This window comes from Canis lupus, chromosome 20 (genome assembly GCF_011100685.1).
Source record: "Canis lupus familiaris isolate Mischka breed German Shepherd chromosome 20, alternate assembly UU_Cfam_GSD_1.0, whole genome shotgun sequence".
NCBI lineage: Eukaryota > Metazoa > Chordata > Mammalia > Carnivora > Canidae > Canis > Canis lupus.
Window position 1 is genome coordinate 44,680,578 of NC_049241.1, and position 21,844 is coordinate 44,702,421.

The 21,844-nt window shown below is 46.7% G+C and overlaps 1 long non-coding RNA gene across 3 annotated transcripts; it reads left to right on the forward strand.

The window, feature by feature from the left end:
- The first annotated feature begins 81 nt into the window (after window positions 1-81).
- Window positions 82-21,577, forward strand: LOC111091353. 3 transcript variants are annotated; one of them, XR_005375002.1, is made up of 6 exons: window positions 82-784; window positions 12,351-12,595; window positions 15,197-15,317; window positions 15,694-16,291; window positions 19,802-20,055; window positions 20,540-21,577. It is a non-coding gene; the product is annotated as an uncharacterized LOC111091353 (long non-coding RNA). The 3 variants fall into 3 exon arrangements; XR_005375003.1 differs by lacking the exon at window positions 15,197-15,317; XR_005375001.1 differs by lacking the exons at window positions 82-784; window positions 12,351-12,595 and having other exon boundaries at window positions 14,640-15,317.
- Window positions 21,578-21,844: the final 267 nt, after the last annotated feature.

The following is a 21,844-nucleotide window of genomic DNA, read 5'->3' on the forward strand; positions in this document are numbered from 1 at the left end:
CCGGACGCCCGCAACTGAGCGCGCCGGCGGAACACTCAGAGCGCACGCGCAGGGGGCGGGTCTTCCAACCGCCGTCGCGGCGGCCGCACGAGGACGTGGTCCCGCCCCAACCGCTGTTCAGCGGCGCGGGGCGGCGAGACCCAGGTAGTTGCACCGGTGCGGGTGGCTGCAGTGCCTCACGTGAATTGAACACTACCAGGTTGCTTTACAAAGGTGGTCTCGGAACACCCAGTTGAGGATGCTTGGCAGGGACAGTGTACCTCCATCTCTGGGAGAAGCTCCCTGGGCCTCAATTTCCCCGTCTGTAAAATGGGGGTCCTGGCATAGCACAGATAGATGCTCAGTATTCGTTGTTTGAAAAAAAGAATGGGACAGTCCTTAGCATGGAGGTTGGCCACAGGGCAATGGTGGTTGCTGCTGCTTCGGACGATAATCATAATAACAATAATGTCAATTAATATAGTAATTATTACAATAGCTATAATAATATATTGTAATTATAGGTTACATTAATTATAATTGCATAATTAATAATTTTTAATCTTATTATTCAGAGGCTATACCAAAGTGATTGGGAAAAAAAAAAAAGTGATTGGGAGTGCTTGCTTTGGGGTGAAATCCTGACCTGGACACCTGCTAGCTGTGTGATTTTGTACAAGTGACTTCACTTCTCTGAGTCTAGAGTTTCCTCCCCTGGGAAAGGGAAATCCTATCCATTAAGATGGGATGAAGAAGCGCTTCTGGATGGCTCTCTGTGTGGAGCCTGTCACTTGATCTCTGGGTGGTGAGTTCGAGCTCCACGTTCCATGTAGAGATTGCTTAAAAATAAAATCTTTTTTAAAATGTTGGGGAAAAAAAGGTGAGATGAAGAATACATGCACTACTATTCACTTCCTGAAGTATTTATAAAAAAGCATTTCGACATGCACAGAAGTTGGCTTGTTCACATTACACAATCTTTCCCAAGGGGAGAATAATGCCCCGACACAGTAGGTGCTCAGTAAAAGTTTGTCCAAGTTCAGCTACTGGTTTATTAACTTCAAGCCTCAGCTTCCTTTTTTATATAGTGACTGGGAAAACCTCTCCACATCCACTTCCCTTTTTGTTGCAAGATTCTGGCGCCTTCTAAATAATTGAAGTCAGTTCACAGGGCTCCTGGTTTGCACAGCTACACTAAAAGTTCCTGATTCTGTATGGTTTCTCATTTTCCAATATTCCTGTCATTACATGATAAGAGATTCCTTTTTCTTTCTTTACATCTTTTCTGGCCTCCTACTATGCAGTAAAATGTGGGAATAGAGAAATTGAATAATTAGGTTCCCAGAAAAACAGAGTTTAAGAGGAAATTCCAACAAGCCAATGGATGGTTTCAATAAAACACAAAGTCCTCTTTGGAATAGTCAATTGAATTGATAGAAGCATTTAAGACCAATCTGGTAACACCTATCACAGATTTAAATGCCTTTTCCTCCCCTCCTTTGACTTAGCATTTCCACTTCTAAAGATTTCCTCTTTATTTTTTACGTACAGTCACATTTGCAAAATGACATTTTGGATGATATACTAAAACATTATTGAAAATGAAGGTGGTAGCGGAGGAATTGTGGGGGAGGGAGGAAGATAGACCCATATAGAAAACTAGTAGCAGCATGGCAAAAATAAGTCCTTATCTGGAATTACTTAAATGTAAATGGATTAGGGCCACCTGGGTGGCTCAGTGGTTGATTCTGGGGTTCTGGGATCGAGTTCCACTTCAGGATCCTTGCAGGGAGCCTGCTTGTCCCTCTGCCTATGTCTCTGCCTCTCCCTGTCTCTCATGAATACATAAAAATCTCTTTAAAAAAAAAAAAAAAAAAGGGATCCCTGGGTGGCGCAGCGGTTTGGCGCCTGCCTTTGGCCCAGGGCGCGATCCTGGAGACTCGGGATCGAATCCCACATCGGGCTTCCGGTGCATGGAGCCTGCTTCTCCCTCTGCCTATGTCTCTGCCTCTCTCTCTTTCTCTCTCTGTGACTATCATAAATAAATAAAAATTTTAAAAAATTAAAAAAAATAAAAATAAAAATAAAATAAAAAAAAAAAAAAAAAGAGGGACACCTGGGTGGCTCAATGGTTGAGCATTTGCCTTCGGGCTCGGGTCATGATCCCGGGGACCTGGGATTGAGTTCGGCAGCGGGCTCCCTGTGGGGAGCCTGCTTCTCCCTCTGCCTGTGTCTCTGCCTGTCTCTGTGTGTCTCTCATGAATAAATACGATCTTAAAAAAAAAGGGGGGGGTATCCCTGGGTGGCTCAGGGGTTTGGCGCCTGCCTGCCTTTGGCCTGGGGTGCGATCCTGGAGTCCCAGGATCCAGTCCCGCGTCGAGCTCCCGGCATGGAACCTGCTTCTCCCTCCTCCTGTGTCTCTGCCTCTTTCTCTCTCTCTGTGTGTCTATCATAAATAAATAAATCTTAAAAAAAAAAAAAGGCAGAGATTGTCAGATGGATTTAAACTAGGGGCACCTGGATGAAGAGTCTGACTTGTTTTGTTGTTGTTATTTTTGTTTGTTTGTTTAAAGATTTTTTTGTTGTTGTTTAAAGATTTTATTCATGAGAATAATGAGCCTTTGACTTTGGCTCAAGTCATGACCTCAGAGTCCTGGGAAAAAGCCCCAAGTCAGGCTCCCTGCTCAGCAGGAAGCCTGCTTCTCCCTCTCCCTTTGCCCCTCCCCTGGCTCATGTTCATTCTCTCTCTCTCTCTCTCTCTCTCTCTCTCTCTCAAATAAGTAAAATCTTTTTAAAAATGTAAATAAATAGGGACCCCTGGGCGGCTCAGCGGTTGAGTGTCTGCCTTTGGCTCAGGGCATGATCCCAGGATCTAGGATCAAGTCCCATATCAGGCTCCCTGCATGGAGCCTGCTTCTCCCCCTGCATATGTTTCTGTTTCTCTCTCTGTATGTCTCTCATAAAAATAAATAAATAAATAAATAAATAAATAAATAAATAAATAAAATCTTTAAAAAAATATAAATAAATAAAATGTTTATTTTTTAATTAACATTTTATTTTATTAAGATTTTATTTAGATTTCATCTATTAAGAAGATATAATAATTATAAAGATATATGCACCTAACAACAAAGTCCCAAAATACATAAAGCAAATTGGGATAAAATTGAAAGGAGAAATAAACAATTTAATAGTAATTGTGGTTTACAATAGAGAAAAGAAGTCAAAGACTTACCAGAGATTGAAATGTTTGAGTGGATTGTCATTTAAGACCTCCCTAAAAAAAAAAAAAAAAAAAAAAAAAAAGACCTCCCTCAGAGGGTCCAGATGACACACCTTTCAGCGTGACTGTGAGAAGTGAATTTGTGGGGGCAGGGGTAGAGGGGAGCCTCAGCATCCTTGAAGAGCTCTCTGATCACTCCCCTTTGTAGACCAGAGCTTACCGTGGCAACTGTTGCCATTGAATTGGGAAACCTAAATGTAGAGAGAGTAATTGGACTTTGGAGTGGTAGGAGCCCAGTAGTGGCATTCAACAACCAAAGGCAAGGTAGATGTGGTTACCAAAATGGATAGCAGAGGCAAAGGAGCCATCAGAATAGTCTGAGCAATAGACTATTCTGTATTTTGGACTAGTTGATCATGGTACTCCCAGAAGTAAAATCGATGGGAAGCTTACTAAATTCTTACTTGTTTTGTATAAGCAGAAGAGTTCTAGATCGAGTGAAAAAAAAAATCTTGAACCATCAAAACAGAGAGCCACAGACCCTCCATCTACTTCTGAACTTGAGCCAGTTCACAAACCCAAGTCCCTTGAATAAAAAGGGAAGGCTGAGGAAGGACTCCAGTACACTAGTGAAAACTACACTATTAATCTTTCAGTCTCTCCCATGGGACCCACGGCCCTTTACTAGCGTGACTGTGTGTTGGGGAAACTGCAATAATCAGGCCTTTCAGGGATTACTGGACACTGGCTCTGAATGACACTAATTCCAGGAGACCCAAAATGTCACTGCTGTACACCAGTCAGAGTAGGGCCTTCTGGAGGTGAGATATGGATCCACTGAGTTCCCAAACCCATCCTGTGCTTATTTCCCCGGTTCTAGAATGCACAATTGGAATAGATAAACTTAGCAGAATCTTCACATAAGTTCCCTGAGTAATTTTTTTTTTTTTTTAAGATTTATTCATTCATGAGAGACAGAGAGAGGCAGAGACACAGGCAGAGGGAGAAGCAGGCTCCATGCAGGGAGCCCAACGCGGGACTCAATCCCGGGACTCCAGGATCATTCCTTGGGCCAAAGGCAGGCACCAAACCGCTGAGCCACCCAGGGATCCCTCTGAGTAATGGTTTTTATGGGGGAAATAGCAAAGGGAAAGCCACTAGAATTGTCTCTACTAAGAAAATGGTAAAACTGAAGCAATCCTGCACTCGTGGGATTCCGGAGATTGGTGCCACCACCAATGACCTGAAAGATGCAGGAGTGGTAATTCTTACTACATTCCCATTCACCTCTCCTCTGTGGCTTGTGCAGAAGACAGATGGAGCTTGCAGAATGACAGTGGATTATTGCAAGCTTAACCAGGTTGTAACTCCAACTGCAGCTGTTCTATCAATGTGGTTTCATTGCTTAAGCAAATTAACACACCCCCTGGTACCTGGTGTGTAGCTATTGGGCTGGCAAATGTCTTTTCCTCCAATCCTATCCATAAGGCCCACCAGAAGTAGTTTGCTTTCAGCTGGCAAAGCCAGCAGTACACCTTCACTGTCCCATCTCGGGTATATCAACTCTCCAGCCTTATGTCATAATTTAGGTATTGGGAATCTTGATTGTCTTTCCCTTCCACGGGGTACCACACTAGGCCATTACATTGATAGCATTGTGTTGATTGAGCCTAGTGAGTAAGGAGAAAATCCTCTAGATTTATTGGTAAGATAGTCACATATCAGAAGATGGGAAGTAAATCTGACAAAATTTCAGAGACCCTCTACCTCAGTGAAATTTCTAGTGATCCAATGGCGTGAGAGATATAAGGTGAAGGATAAGTTGTCACATCTGGCTCCTACCACAACCAAAAAAGAGGCACAACACCTAGTGGGCCTCTTTGATCTTGGAGGCAAACAGATTCTTCATTTGGGTGTGCTCCTGTGGCCTGTTTACTGGGTGACTCAGAAAACTTAGTTTTAAGGGGAGGCCCGGAGCACATGAAGGCTTTGCAACAGGCCCAGGCTGCCTTGCAACTTGTTCTGCCACTTGAGCCATGAGATCCAGCAATTACAATGGTACTCTAAGTGGCAGTGGCTGATAGGGAAGCCATAAGTGAACCACAGTGCAGGCCCTTAGGATTTGGGAGCAAACCCCTGCCATCCTCTGCAGATAACTACCTTCCTTTTGTGAAACAACTTTAGGCCTGCTACTGGGCCTTAGTAAGAACTGAATACTTCACCATGGGCCACAAAGTTACCACGTGACCTGAGCTACCTATCATGAACTTGATATTGTCTGACACATCAACCTGTGAAGGTGGGTATGCACAGCAACACTCAATGGTAGTGGTAAATATATAAGATCTGGTCCAAGCAGATCCCAAAAGCACAAATAAGTAAGCTGCAAGAAGTAGCCCAAATGTCCATGGTCCCCACCTGTGCTATGTTGCCTTCTGTCTCCTATATCTGTGTCTATAGCTTCATGTGAAGTTTATTATGAACATCATCAGCTAACAGAGGAAGCTATCTTTTTTTTTTTTTCTTAAAGATTTTATAGGGATCCCTGGGTGGCTCAGTGGTTTAGTGCCTGCCTTCAGCCCAGGACATGATCCTGGAGTCCCCAGGGTTGAGTCCCACATCAGGCTCCCTACATGGAGCCTGCTTCTCCATCTGCCTGTGTCTCTGCCTCTCTCTCTGTGTCTCTCATGAATAAATAAATAAAATCGTTAAAAAAATAAAAAAGATTATTTATTTATTGGGATGCCTAGGTGCCTCAGAGGTTGAGAGTCTGCCTTCGGCTCAGGGCAGGATTCTGGAGTTCTGGCATCGAGTCTCACATTGGGCTCCCTGCATGGAGCCTGCTTCTCCCTCTGCCTATGTCTCTGCCTCTCTCTTTCTGTGTCTCTCATGAATAAATTTTTTAAAATAAAGATTTATTTTATTTATTTAAATAAATCTTAAAATGAATATTTATTTATTCATGAGAGGGAGAGACAGAGGCAGAGCATGGGCAGTGGGGAGGGGCAGAGAGAGAGGGAGAAGCAGACTACCCCCGCTAAGCAGGGAACCCTACTTGGGGCTCAATCCCAGGAGCCTGGGTTCATGATCCAGCCAAAGGCAGATGCTTAACCCACTGAGCCACCCAGACACCCCTAGAGGAAGATATCTTAGACCTGGATTATACAATATACAGGCCCCACCTAAAGGGGACAGCTGCAACACTACCATCCCTCTGGGACATCCCTGAAGGACAATGGTGAAGGGAAGTCCTCCCAGTGGGCAAAACTTCAAGCACTTAGTTGTTCATTTTGCTTGGAAGGAGAAATGGCCAAACATGCAATTTTATACTGATTTATGGGCTGTTGCAAATGGTTTGTTTGGATGGTCAGAGAATTGGAAGGAAGACGATCGGAAAATTCATGACAAAGAAATCTGGGAAAGAAGTATGTGACTAGACCTCACTGAATGGGAGGAAGTGTGAAGATATTTATGTGTCGTGTGAATGCTTACCAAAGAGTGACCTCAGCAGAGGAGGATTTTAATAGTCAAGTGGATAGGATAACCTGTACCATGGATTCCAGGCGGGCTCTTTCCCCAGCCACCCCTGCTATTGCCCACTGGGCTCATGAACCATGTGGCCGTGTGGCAGGAATGGAGGTTATGCATGGGCTCAGCATCATGAACTTTCTGACTCACCAAGGCCGATCTGGCTATGGCCACTTCTGAGTGCCCAACCTGCCAGGAGCAGAGACCAACCCTGAGCCCCCGGGATGGCAACATTCCCTGAGGTGATCAGCCAGATACCTAGTGGCAGGTTGAGTACAATTGTTCCATTATGGGAAAGAGCATTTTGTCCTACCAGACAGACACTTATTCTGCACATGGAATTGTCTTCCCCGCACGCAATGTTTCTGCCAAAACTACTGTCTGTGGACTTACTGAAGGCCTTATCCACCATCATGGTGTTCCTCATGGTGTTCCTTCTGACCAAGGAACTCACTTTTCAGGAAATAAAGCACAGCGATGGACCCATGCCAATGGAATTCACTGGTTTTCCCATGTGCCCCACCACCCTGAAGCAGCTGGTTTGGTAGCGCAGTGGGATAGACATTTGAAGACTTGGGCTCAGTGCCAACGAGGTAGCATTACATTGTAGGCTGGGGCACGGTTCTCCAGGAGTCTGCATATGCTCTGAATCAGTATCCAATCTATGGTGCTATTTTCCCCCCAACCAGGACTCAAGGATCCAGGAATCGAGAGGTGGTGATGGGAGTGGCACCACTCACTATCACCCCTAGTGACCCACTAGCAAAGTTTCTGCTTCCTGTCCCTATGACTTTATGCTTTTCTGGCCTACAGGTCTTCATTTTAAAGGGAGGAACACGGGGATCCCTGGGTGGCTCAGTGGTTTAGCACCTGCCTTTGGCTCAGGGCATGATCCTGAAGTCCCGGGATCGAGTCCCACGTTGGGCTCCCTGCATGGAGCCTGCTTCTGCTTCTGCCTGTGTCTCTGCCTCTCTTCTCTCTCATGAATAAATAAAAAAAAAAAAAAAAGGAGAAATGCTTAGACCAGGAGAAACAATGATCCCACTGAACTACAAGTTAAGATGACTACTTGGTCACTCTAGGTTCTTCATGCCTTGGAATTAACAGGTAAAGAAGGGAATTACTGGGGCACCTGGGTGGCTCAGTTGGTTAAGCTTCTGCCTTTGACTCAGGTTGTGATCTCAGGGTCCTGGGAAAGAGCTCCACATCAGGTTCTCTGCTCAATGGCAAGTCTGCTTCTCTCTCTCCTTCTCCCTCTCATTCTCTCAAATAAATATAAGAAAGAAAGAAAGAAAGAAAGAAAGAAAGAAAGAAAGAAAGAAAGAAAGAAAGAAAGTTCCTGTGCTGGCTAGAGTGATTGATCCTGACCATCAAGGGGAAATGGCCAGTGACTCTGCAGTGTAAGTAAGGAAGGAAGAGCATGTCTGGAATATAGGAGATCCCCGAAGTTATCTCTTGGTATTACCATGCCCTTAGTGTTACCATTAAGGTCAATGAAAATTACAACGCAATTTGGCCAGGATCACTCATGGCCCTTCAGGCATGAAGATTTGGCTCGCATGATCACTCAGGTGCTTGCCGAGGGCAAAGGGAATATGGAATGGGTGGTGCCCATTGGCTATGCCCACATGGTCAGTTACAGAAATGAGGACTGTAATTGTCATAAGTATTTGTTTCCTTCTTCTGTTATGAATGTGTGTGTATAATGTAGATAGCAAATATCTATGTTTTCTTCCTTCTCTTATCCCCTTCTCATGTGACATGACGTATTGACTTTATATCAGAGCATCTAAGAGTTGTTGTCTCTCATGAATGAATAAATGAAATATTAAAAAAAAAAGAGGTGGACTTATGACAGTTAATTTTCTGTGTCAACCTCATTAGGCCACGGTACCTAGATGTTTGGTCAAACATTGTTTTAGGTGTCTCCATGAAGGTATTTTTTTAGGTGAGATGAACAGATAAATCAGCAGACTTTGTGTAAAGCAGATTCCTCTTCATAGTATGGGTCGTCCTTATCCAATCAGTTGAAGGCCTTAATAGAAAAAGACTGGCCTCAAGAAAAAAGGAATTTTGCCAGGAAACTGCCTTTAGACTCAAAGTGCTAACTTTCCTAGGTGTCTAGCCTACTCAGCAGGTGTTGAATCGGCCAAGCTTCCATAATCAAGTGAGCCAGCTGTCTGAAATGAAGTCTCAATCTCCCTCTCCCTCTCCCTCATTCCATCTCCCTCTACCTCTTTTCCTCTCTCTCACTTTCTGTTTTGTTGGGTCTGTTTTTCTGGAGAATCTTGATTCATCCACCATTCAATGGGGAAATACATTCTTTACAACAAATGATGCTAGGACAACTGGATATCCACCGACAAAACAGAGAGCAAGATGGAGATTGTGGACTTCAGAACCCTTTCTCACATCATATACAAAAATTAACTCAAAATGGATCCAAGATCTAAATGAAGAGCTAAAACCATTAAACTCTTAGAAGAAAACACAGGGGCTAATCTGTGTGATCTTGAAATAGACTAAGATTTCTTAGACATTGACATTTAGTAAAAGCATCAGCAGCCAAAGAAAACTAGACCAATGAAGGGCTGGGCAGCCTGGGTAGCTCAGTGGTTAGTGCCGCCTTCAGCCCAGGGCTTGATCCTGGAGACCCGGGATCGAGTCCCATGTCGGGCTCCCTGCATGGAGCCTCCTTCTCCCTCTGCCTCTCTCTCTCTCTGTGTGTGTCTCTCATAAATAAATAAAATCTCAAACAAAAAAGAAAATTGCAAACTTTTTTGTACCAAAGGACACCATGAAGAAAGGGAAAAGATAATTCACAGAATGTGTTGAATCTCTCGCTAATCCCCAAAGCAATGGTATTAGGAGGGAATAGGAGGGAATTAAGGGGTAGATGAAGTCATGAGGGTGGGGCCCTGACGACAGAATTTGTGTCCTTATAAGAAGAGATGCCAGAGAGCGTCATCTTGATAAAGTCTACCTTATCTGTTTTTCCTTTTGTTGGTTGTGCTTTTGGCGTCATTTCTAAGAGATTATTGCCAAATCCAAGGTCTCAGAGATTTATATGGTGTATATATACCACTATATATATACGGTGGAGACCCAACTTCATTCTTTGCATGTGGGCATCCAGATGTCCCATCATCACCATCAGTTGAAGAAACTATCCTTTTCCCATTGAATTTCCTTGGCACTACCTTGTCCGTGTTTTTTAGTGTAAGTATGTGCCGTGCAATATTTGGAATATATATTTTTAGGTTAAAAAATCATTATATTTTTTCCTGTTTTTTTCATATTTATAGGGTTTTAAAATTTTTTCTTATTGGAGTTCAATTAGCCAACATATAGCATAACACCCAGTGCTCATCCCATCAAGTGCCCCCCTCAGTGCCCATCACCCAGTCACCCCAACCCCCTGCCCACTTCCCCTTCCACTAACCCTTGTTCATTTCCCAGAGTTAGGTGTCTCTCAAAATCATTATATGTTTATCTGAAATTCAAATTTACCCCGGGGAATCCCGCGTTTGTATTTGCTGAATCTGGCAACTCTATACTGGCATCTAGTGGGTAGAGGCCAGGGATGCTGCTACAAGTCCTACAACACACAGGGCAAACTCCTCCCCCAGCCCCCAGGGAAATCCGGCCCAAAATGTTGAAAGTGCTGAGGTTGAGAAACAAACCCCTGCTGCGAAACGAACAAGAGGAGGATAGAGGTTAGTGTCACCTGACAACCAGCACCACAGCAACTCTGAGAGTAGGTGGCATTGGCCCATTTTCTAGGAGTGGAAACTGAGGCGCAGAGCAGGAAACACACTGTCTTTGAATCCAACACTGGGGGATAGGAGGTTGGGATTCATCTGGATACTCTTAAAAAAGTTTGTCCAGGAGAAATTGTCCCGGAAGGAAGCCTAGGAGCTTTTCAGAGGGGCCTGGGATGTCCTGTATGATGCAGGCATCTCAGATTGGAGGGGCTCGATCTCCAAGGACCCCACCCCACCCCCCACCAGTTTCTCAGCTTGGGAAGGTCCTGGATGGTCCCAGGCATCTGCATTTTTTAAAGTTTTTTTTTTTTTTTCTAACTTATTCTTTGGGAGAGAGAGAAACTGCACGTTTGAGCAAGAGCAGGAGGAGGATGGGGGCAGGGAGGGGCAGAGGCAGAGGAAGAAGCAGATTCCTTGCTGAGCAGGGGCTCGATCCCAGGACCCTGGGATCATGACCTGAGCTGAAGGCAGATGCTCAACCAACTGAGCCACCCAGGTGCCCCAGGCATCTGCATTTCAACACTAACCGGGAGGGCTTTTTTAAGATATGACATGGAAAGGATGAGAAATAAATAATGCTTGGTCTAGGCCATATTCTCATCCCTAGAGGTTCTGTGACCACTTTTGTTTACTTGGTTACTAGTCATTTTTAAAAACCCAACAAGCAATAATTAACGTTGGCCTCCTATAATAAGTTGGATGGTGTTCCTCCAAAAAAAAAAAAAAAAAGAAAGAAAAAAAAACGGCTGAGTCCTGACCCCCAGAACCTATGGATGTGACCTCATTTGGAAAACGGAAACTTAAAAAAAAAAAAGAAAGAAAGAAAGAAAAAGAAAACAGAACCTTGCAGAAGTACCTAAGTGAAGGACCTCCAGATAAGATCATCTTGGATTTAGGGTAGGCCCTAAATCCAATGACAGGTGTCCTTATAAGAGACAGGAGAGGGACACTTGAGTGGCTCAGTGGTTGCACATCTGCCTTTGTCTCAGGACATGATTCCGGGATCTGGGATCAAGTCCTACATCGGGCTGTCTGCAGAGAGCCTGCTTCTCCCTCTGCCTGTGTCTCTGCCTCTCTGTGTCTCTCATGAATAAATAAATAAAATCTTAAAAAAGAGAGAGAGACAGGAGAGGAGACACATGCAGGGAGAAGGCCATGTGGACACAGAGGCAGAGATTGGAGTGATGTGGTTGCAAGTCTAAGAAGGTCTGGAGCCCCCACAGGCTGGGAGAGGCCAGTAAGTATCCCCCGTAGAGCCATTAGTGGGAGCATGGTCCCTCTGACACCTTGTTCCTGAGTATCTGGCCTCAAGAAAGAGGAGAACAGATTCCTGGGGTTAAAGCCACACAGTCTTTGGTGACTTGTTACAACAGCTCCATGGAACTAACACCCCCCACCGAGCACCCTTCGCCTTGAATCCTCCATTCAACCCTTGTGCTCTATTTTTTTATACCTCTATTTGTCACTAAAAATGCACATAGGACACCTGGGTGGCTCAGTCGGTTAAGTGTCTGACTCTTGATCTCAGCTTTTTTTTTTAAGATTGTATTTATTTATTCATGAGAGACACAGAGGGAGATGTAGAGACAGAGGCAGAGGGAGAAGCAGGCTCCATGCAGAGAGCCCGACTCGGAACTTGATTCCAGGACACCCTAGGCTGAAGGCAGGTGCCAAACCGCTGAGCCACCCAGGCATCCCTCAGCTCAGGTCTTGATCTCAGGATTATGAGTTCAAGCCCCACGTTGGGCTCCATTCGTATAAAAAAAGTGCGTGTATTTTTTAGTTGGATTGTGTTTAACTTTATAAAGGTCATCATGCTATCTGTGATCTTAGAGGGACTTACTCTTTTTCAGGTGGTGATTCTATTTCTGAGTTGAGGCCGCTTTGACATCCATCCCTCAGGGCATGCTTCTTGATGGCTTTTTGACCTCGTTCAGCATGGAGGTAGATTCCAGGTTTGCCCAGCTGTGGACACCTCCAACACATCCCTCAATTGCTCTTGGGCAAATTGCAGGGCACGTGAACATTCCACTGGCGGAGGAAGGACCAGCTGGTTTCAACACGGCCACCATAACACACCAGGACCATCACCCAGGAGGTGAGATTCCTCCCGGGAGCCCCATCCCGACCACCCTGGGCATCATCTCAGTTGGTCACTTCTCCTAAACAACCGGATGCAAAGTGGTAGATGACAGAGGTACTCGGGTTATTCTGATGCACCACTTTAAAAAATTAAATTTTTTTAAAAATTGAATTTAAAAAACTCACATAACATAAAATTTACCACTTCAGCAGCTCTAAGGTGGGCAATTCAGGGGTATTTAGTGCGTTCACAGTGTTGTGCAACCATCAACTCTATCTAGCTCCAGAATATTTCTATCACCTGAAAATGAAACCTGGTAACTTAAAAAAAAAATTTTTTTTTTTTAGATTTTATTTATTTATTCATGAGACACACACACACACACACACACACACACAGAGAGGCAGAGACACAGGCAGAGGGAGATGCAGGCTCCATGCAGGGAGCCTGATGTTGGACTCGATCCCTGGACCCTAGGATCATGCCCTGAGCTGAAGGCAAAGGCTCAACCACTGAGCTGCCTGGGCGTCCCGAAACCTGGTACCTTTAATGAGACTTCTGACCAAAACAAAGCTGCTGTCTAATGGGCATTTAATTTTTGTATGTTTTTCCTATTGGGGAGAAAACTGGAAGTTTTGTGTGTATGAGATGGAGGGTCCCCCACTGTAAAAGGAATATATTCTTTTTTTTTTAAGATTTATTTATTTATTTATCTATTTATTTATTTATTTATTTATTTATTTATTTGAGACACAGAGAGGCAGAGACACAGGCAGAGGGAGAAGCAGGCTCCAAGCAGGGAGCCTGACGTGGGACTCGATCCTGGGTCTCCAGGATCAGGCCCTGGGCTGAAGGTGTTACTTAAACCACTGAGCCACCCGGGCTGCCCAGGAATATATTCTTTATTGTTAGGAAAGAAAAAACAAATTGGACAGAACAGAAAAGTAGGATATAAGACCACTGTAACCTCACAACCCAGAACACAGTGTCAAGCGTGATCCCCTACTCCCATGCTCACAGGAAAAAAGCTGACACTAGCAAGTGCCGGCGAGGGTGGGAGGAACCAGAACTCACGTCCAGGCTGCTGGAAATGCAGAATGGTGCAGCCGCTTGGAAAGGCAGCTTGGCAGCTTCTGCAGGAGTTCATCATGGACCCACCACAGAGCCAGCCTTGCCCCTCCTTGGGGTTTCCTCGAGAGAAAGGAAAAGTAGGTCCATCGAGGGCCTGGTGCAACTGCTCACAGCAGCTTTATTTGTAATCATCCTGTACTGGAATAACCGAACCATCCGTCATCGGGGTGATGGGTGAACCCACGATGAAATACTTCTCAAAGATGACAAGGCGTGGACTAAGGAGACGTGCCACAACACGGATGTACCTCCATGGCATTAGCCGAGTGAAAGAAGCCAGACCCCAAAGGCGACACACTGCGAGATTCCATTTCTTTGCCATTGTAGCAAGTGTGAAGTACTGTAAACTGACAGGAAACAGATCAGAGGTTGCCCAGGAGAGGCGAGAGGGACGGATGAGATAGGGCAGGAGGGAACATTTGGGAGTGATGGCTGTGTTCACTATCTTAATCAAGGCGACAGTTTCATAGGTGTAGACATATGCCAGATGTATCAAACTGTATACTTTAGGGCCGCCTGGGTGGCTCGGTGAACTAAGCATCTGCCTTTAGCTCGGGTCATGATCTCAGGGTCCTGAAATCGAGCCCCGCATCAGGTTCCCTGCTCAGCAGCGACTTTGCTTCTCCCTCTTTCTCTGTGATCCCTTTCGATCTCACTCTCTCTCAAATAAATAAATAAAATATTTTTAAAAAATTCATCATTGAGGGATCCCTGGGTGGCGCAGCGGTTTGGCGCCTGCCTTTGGCCCAGGGCGCGATCCTGGAGACCCGGGATCGAATCCCACATCGGGCTCCCGGTGCATGGAGCCTGCTTCTCCCTCTGCCTATGTCTCTGCCTCTCTCTCTTTCTCTCTCTGTGACTATCATAAATAAATAAAATTTTTAAAAAATGTTAAAAAAAATTCATCATTGAAATTTAAAAGAAAAATCATTTTGGACCATGCCGAAGCCCCATGGAGCTTCCTGCCACAGGTGTGTGTCTCTCTTGGCCCAGGCAGGGTCCTGGGTAGGTCTTGGCCAATCCCAGGCCCATCCCACTTGGTGACTTTAGCAGAGCTGAGCTCGGGTTGCACTCCTGAATCCACCCGCCCAGGTCCTGACTTCACAGCTCTGCCCCACATCCTGGTCCGGCCCCTCCTCCGGTTCCCTGCCAGCCTTTGCGGCCAGGAAACTGGAATTCTTCTCTCGTACCAAGAGAGGTCCCTCAAGGGTAAGCAGCGGCAGTGGCTGCTGCAGGGAAGTTCCACGACTTTGGAAAAAAAGCATATTTCGGATCATGCAGCTGCTTCTCCCAGCCCAGCCAGCAGCATTTCTGAAAGCCCCTCTCTTGGGGTCCTGACTTCCGCACATGTGGCCCTCACCCTGCTCCTGCTGGGAGGGAGGCAGCTCCAGCAAACCTGGACCCCACTTAGGGACCCCCCCAAGAACAGTGGGCTCTTGTGGGTTTCTGTGGGCACCCCTCTACGGCCCCACTCTTGCTTCAAAGGAGCCCTTTGTGGAACATGGATGTGTGGCCAAGGCCCCAGCGACGCCGGTGGGGAACAGAAAAATAGGCATGTGTGTCTATTTTATAGCTCTTCTCTGCTCTCTGAACGGCCTCTTTGAAGGTAACGATGGGTCACAGCAGGCCTTGGGTGGGAGGACAGTGTGCGGCCACCTTGATTCTAATTTGACCATACGTTGCTTTTTTGGGGTATGCGCTGGGGTGTCTGGAGAGGTGGGTTTGGGCTTGGCCTCAAAGCTCTGGTTCCCACAGAGACTCAAGGCTCCCATTGTGGCCGGCCAGGCTCCAAGGAGGAAGGCAGCCCCTGGGGACCCCCTTCTATTCCCGCACCAGGCTGCACGCCGGGATATATTTTGGATGGAATTCCACTGTGGCTATTTTTGAAGGTGCTGGGGTGGGAAACTAAATCACCCCTTCTCGCAGGCCCCGACCCCATGTCACTGTCCCCAGTTCACAGCGAGCTGTGTGGCCTCTTCCAGCAGGGGGACGGACGGCCAGCAAAGTCATCCTGAATCAATAACTGGCGTAGCGTGTCAGGAGGTGACCAAAGAATCAGAAGGGGAACGGACCTCATCACACCCACGAGGACGATCGTCGTCCAAAGTGGAAAATAACAAGTGTTGTCAAGGATGTGGAGAGACTGGAAGCCTCGTGCACCGCCGGTGGGAATGCAAAACGGGGCAGCGGCCGTGGAAAGAAGTTTGGCGGGTCCTCAAAAAGTTAAACATAGAATTATTTTATGAGCCAGAAACTCTGCTTCTGGGTGTGTACCCAGAATAATTGAATGTCGGGTCTCAAAGAGATTCTTGTACATGTATGTTCACAGCAGCATCGCCCAAAGGTAGAAACACCCCAAGTGTCCAGGAACAGAGGACGTGGATAAACACTGGTCCATGCACGCGGAGGAATGTTTCTCAGCCATAAAGAGCACTGAAGCTCTGATACATGTCATATCATGGATGAACCTCGAAAACATCGTGCCGAGGGAAAAAAAGCCAGATACAAAAGGGCACATCGTGTGTGATTCCATGTGTATGGAATGTCCAGAACAGACAAACCCATGGACACAGAGAGCAGGTTAGTGGGTGTCAGGGGCTGGGGGAGGGGGAGCTGGATGACAGCTAATGGGGATGGGGCATTTGTGTGGGACCAATAACAATTATTCGAGGGGTATCTGGGTGGCTGCTCAGTCAGTTGAGTGGCCAACTCTTGATTTTGGCTCAGGTCATGATCTCAGGGTCATGAGATCGAGTCCTGAGCCAGGCTCCACACTGTAAGAGTCTGCTTGAGATTTTCTCTCTCTCTCTCCCTGTGCCCCTCCCCCTGCTTGGGTGCACTCTCTCTCTCTCTCTCTCTCTCTAAAATAAATAAATAAATCTTTTAAAAAATTATTTAAGGGGCAGCTGGGTGGCTCAGTCGGTTAAGCGTCTGCCTTTGGCTCAGGTCATGATCTCAGGGTCCTGGGATCGAGCCCCACATTGGGCTCCCTGCTCCGCAGGAAGTCTGCTTCTCTCTCCCTCCGCTCCTGTCCTCCACTTGCTCTCTCTCACTCTCAAATAAAATAATACATAAAAATCTTTAAAAAAGGGATCCCTGGGTGGCGCAGTGGTTTGGCGCCTGCCTTTGGCCCAGGGCGCAATCCTGGAGACCCAGGATCGAATCCCACATCGGGCTCCTGGTGCATAGAGCCTGCTTCTCCCTCTGCCTGTGTCTCTGCCTCTCTCTCTCTCTGTGACTATCATAAATAAATAAAAATTTAAAAAAAGATTAAAAAAAATCTTTAAAAAAATAAAAGAACACAAAAAAATAAGTGTTGGCAAGGATGTGGAGATGCTGGAACCGTTGTGCACTGCTGGTGGGAATGTGAAATGGTACAATCACTGTGGAAAACAATATGGCAGTTCCTTAAGAAAATTGAAAATAGAATAAATAATCCAGCAATTCCACTTCTGGGTAGATCTCCAAAGGAATTGAAAGCAGGGTCTCAAACAGATACTTGCACACCCATATTCACAGCAACATTATTGACAACAGCCAAAAGGCAGAAGCAACTCAAGTGTCCATTGACAGATCAATGGATAACCAAGATGTGGTGCATCCATACAGGGGAATATTATTCAGCCTTAAAAAGGAAGGCAATTCTGACCCAGGCTATAACATGATGAACCTCGAACATTACACTGAGTGAAATAAGCTGGTCACAAAAGAACAAATATGGGACACCTGGCTGGCTCAGCCTGTTGAGCATCTGCCTTTGGCTCAGGGCATGATCCTGGGTCTAGAGATCGAGTCCTGCACCGGGGTCCCTGTGAAGAGCCTGCTTCTCCCTCTGCCTGTGTCTCTGCCTCTCTCTGTGTGTCTCTCATGAATAAATAAATAAAATATTTTAAAAAAACCACAAATACTGTGTGGTTCCACTTACATGAGGTTGCTAGAACAATTGGATATATGGAGGCAGAAAGTAGAACAGTTGGGTGCCAAGGGCTGAAGTAGAAGGATAGGGAGTCAGTGTTTAGTGGGGTTTCATTTTGGAAGATGAAAAAGTTCTGGAGGTGGGCGCCAGGGTGGCTCAGTGGTTGAGCATCTGCCTTTGGCTCAGGTCATGATCCCAGGGTCCTGGGATCAAGTACTGCATCAGGCTCCTCAAAGGGAGCCTGCTTTTCCCTCTGCCTATGTCTCCGGCTCTCTCTCCGTGTGTCTCATGAACAAATAAAAATTAAAAATCTAAAAAAAAACCCAATCCCCAAAAACCTTTGTTTTCTGGGTGTGCATGTGTCTGTCTTGATAAATCTGGCACCCCTACACTCAGGACCGTGCTAACCCTCCAGCATGGGTCTTGGGAGTTGTGTGGCACATGAGGACAAGGCAGTGGTTGTGGTCCAGCCTCATGCAGGGGGGCCTGAAGGACAGTGGAGGGACATCCTTCCCCATAAGCAGAGCTGTGAGGGCACCCCTGGCCACCCACTTTGAGGGAGGGGGAGGTGACTCGGGATAAGAGTGTGCATGGATTCCTGGGCTGGGGCCACAAGGAAAAGGACAGAGGCAGGTCCTCCAGGACCTCAATGTCTTCCAGGAAGCATCTGCCACAAGGAACTTGGAACCACCACACAAGCCACAAGACTTGGCCAGGTGATGTTGGCTGCCTTGGTCATTTGTCAGGTGACAGGCTCATGAACAGAGGGGTCTTGGGTCAGAAAAAGAGTGGCACATAGGCCAGCAGCAGGCACCCTCACTTACGAGGTTGATCCAGCTACCACTGCTTCTGGAATAGCCCAGCTTATGAGCAACAGAGAGCAATGCTGACATGAGGCAGGGCCAGATGAGGACTCCTTCAACCTGGACCTTCTCACAGCTCCCATCCCTAAGGCTCTCCCCACCCCCCTTCCTCCTCTCCTTCTCGGGTGGCACCTGAGTGGTCTCATGGCCCTGTCAGCCTCCATCTGCCCCCTCAAACCTCTACCACCTCTAGTCCCTTCTAGGCGCCCCTGGACGTAAGGTCCCTCCCCAGACATCATCCATGCTCACAAAGACGTGTGTCTACCTCTTTGCAGGCATGGGGGTCAAGAGGGTACACTGCCTCTGCCCCAGCATGTGCTGTTTTTCCCACTTACAACGTATCCTCCAGGTAACACTTTATCGATTCTCACAGCACTATTTGTCCTCTTTTCTTTGAGGTGACATTTATATAACATAAAATTCACCCTTTTAAAGCGGACAATTCAGTTGGCATTTAGTACATTTGCAGTGATGTGTAACCATCACCTCTCTCCACTTTCTTTTTTTTTTTTAAAGATTTTATTTATTTATTCATGAGAGACAGAAAGAGAGGCAGAGACACAGGCAGAGGGAGAAGCAGGCTCTATGCAGGGAGCCCGATGGGGCACTCGATCCTGGGACTCCAGGATCAGGCCCTGGGCCGAAGGCAGACTCTCAACCACTGAGCCACCCAGGCATCCCTCTCCACTTTCAAATAATGTGTTTAAAGATTTTACCCCGATGTGGGGCTAGACACCAGGACCTTGAGATCATGACCTGAGCAGAAGGCAGACGCTTAACCGACTGAGCCACCCAGGCGTCCTTGTTTTGTTTTCTTGACAGCGGCCACCGGATGCAGATGTGGAAATATCTCATTGTGGTTTTGGTTTGCATTTCCCTAATAATTAGTCCTGTTCAGCAGCAAACACCTCTGGGACATACTGATCCTTTAAAAAAAAAATTCATTGTTGATCTGAATTCAAATTCAGTTGGGCTTCCTATATTTCTGTTTATTTTTTCGTTGCAGTGAAGTACACAGGATGTAAAATTTGCCATTTTAACTATTTTTAGGTGCACAAATCCATTGGCATTTAGTACGTTTACAATGTTGTATAAACACCACCACTATCTAGTTCCAGAACTTTTTCATCATCCCGCCACTCCCCCCCCAAACAGAATAGGCATCTGTATCTTATCTGGCAATCCTAGCCCCGGGGCAAAAAGTATAAATGCATATTCTTGTTTAGCTCATGGGAACGTGAACTATTTCTCATCCTTCTTTCTTTTCCTTTTTTTTTTTTTCTCCTTCATCCTTTTTTCTAATTGGAGTAGAAAAGAATGCGTTCACTAACCCAGTGGCCATGTGCCACGTGCAAGTGCCATGTACCAGTGATGAACTCCGGCGAAGCTCCTCCCCACAGCACAGCAGCTGGGTGAGGGCAGCGACTCGCTCGGGCCTGTGGGGGTCCACGCTCATTCCCCGGGGCCCACCTAGTGCCGAGAGAGGCCGAACTGGAAAAGTAAATGGAGATGTACAGGGAGCCACCCCTCCATTCTTCAGGCCTGTGGCGGTGGCCTCTCTGCAGGTGCAATACTGGGTACCTTTTAATGCTCTGGCTGGGGTGGGGGCAGCTTCAGAGGCCTCCTATGGCCTTCCCCACTCATCCCCCAGGCCAGGACCTCAGTGGTCAGAGGAAGGCCCACCAACTCTCATCAGTTCTAATCACACACTGGGAAACCAAGGAGCTGGTCCACTGTGAGCTGAACTTTGTCCAGGACACTGTCCATTACCAAGACGCCCCCTCTGCCAAGACCTCAGGCTCTAGATGGCCATGGTACCTTGTGGTCTCCAGGGATCAGTGTCAACTCAGTCTCTATGTCCGATAGTCCTTGAAATGTCTGGGTGCCCCCTTCTGCAGTGAACAGTGCCTCAAGGAAAGGACTGCAGGTCACTATGGGGAGGAACTGGGGCTGTCATAGCACCTGATACCCCTTCCATCTGGCTCAGGCCTGAGAACCATCCAAAGGGATTGTCCTCAGCGTCCTACTCCTCTCTTCTTCCTTTCTCAGGTTCTGGATGTTAATGAAGAGGCGCCTTCAATGACTGCCCATCCATCTCATCCAGAGAGACATTTGTTAACTCCATAACCATCTCCATGACTCAGTGGGGGCTTGAGCACCTTGCCTGGCATCCCAAGCATGTTCTCCCAAAGAGAGAACCAACAGGATATGGTATATCAAGAGGCTTATTGCATGGAGCTGGCTTATGCAACTGTGGGGACTGACCAGTCTGAAATTCGTAGGGCAGCGGGGCAGACTGGAGACACAGGGCGGCACTGATGCCACAATCCACAGGCTGCCCAAGACTCTCCATAACCGGGACGCCTGGGTGGCTCAGCGGTTGAGTGTCTGCCTTTGGCCCAGGGCATGATCCCAGGATCCGGGATCGATTCCCATATCAGGCTCCTTGCAGGGAGCCTGCTTCTCCCTCAGCCTATGTCTGCCTCTCTCACTGTGTTTCTCATGAATAAATAAATAAAAATCTTAGGAAAAAAAAAAAAACAACAACTCTCCATAACTAAACCCAAGCCAGGCTCCTCTGAACCCTCTTCTTGACTAGGCCCAAACCTTGACCTATAAAGATTTGAACAAAGCACAAACATGGTGTCTAAAGGCTCAAGGCCACATCCCTAGGATGACCCTAGCTCCCTTAAAGTACCTGCTTGAGAACACTCAAGGCTGCTCAAGGAACTGGCCATCTGATCCAGTGACACCTGAAGGTGGGCCCTGTCTCCCAGCCTCTGGGGTATGGGAGCCAAACTTCCAGAAGCACAGTTGGCAAACCCAGTTGGGTTTAACAAGGGCCAAGCACCTGCCCCTCCACTTCCAGTGTTTTGTACTGGTTCACTTCCTTGACTACAAAGCCCCCCTCACCTACCTTCCTGTCCCCCAACATCAAATGGGTGTTGAGTTTGCCTAGTGTAATAATTATGTTCCTGGGCAGCCCCGGTGGCTTAGTGGTTTAGCGCCGCCTTCAGCCCGGGGTGTGATCCTGGAGACCCGGGATCGAGTCCCACGTCGGGCTCCGTGCATGGAGCCTGCTTCTCCCTCTGCCTGTGTCTCTGTCTCTCTCTCTCTCTCTCATTCGCTGTGTCTCTAATAAATAAATAAATAAAATCTTTAAAAATAATAATAATTATGTTCCTAAGATCTGTCTCGACTTCAGCTAGGGTCTGGCTTTCTCTTGGACAAGGTGGAACTTGCTCCTCCCAAAGGAAACTTCAGTTTTGCTCTTGAGACCTTTGGGCTAACTGCCACCCTGATTACGTGGGGTCAAACAGCCTGGATGTTAATCCCATCTACAAAATACCTCCG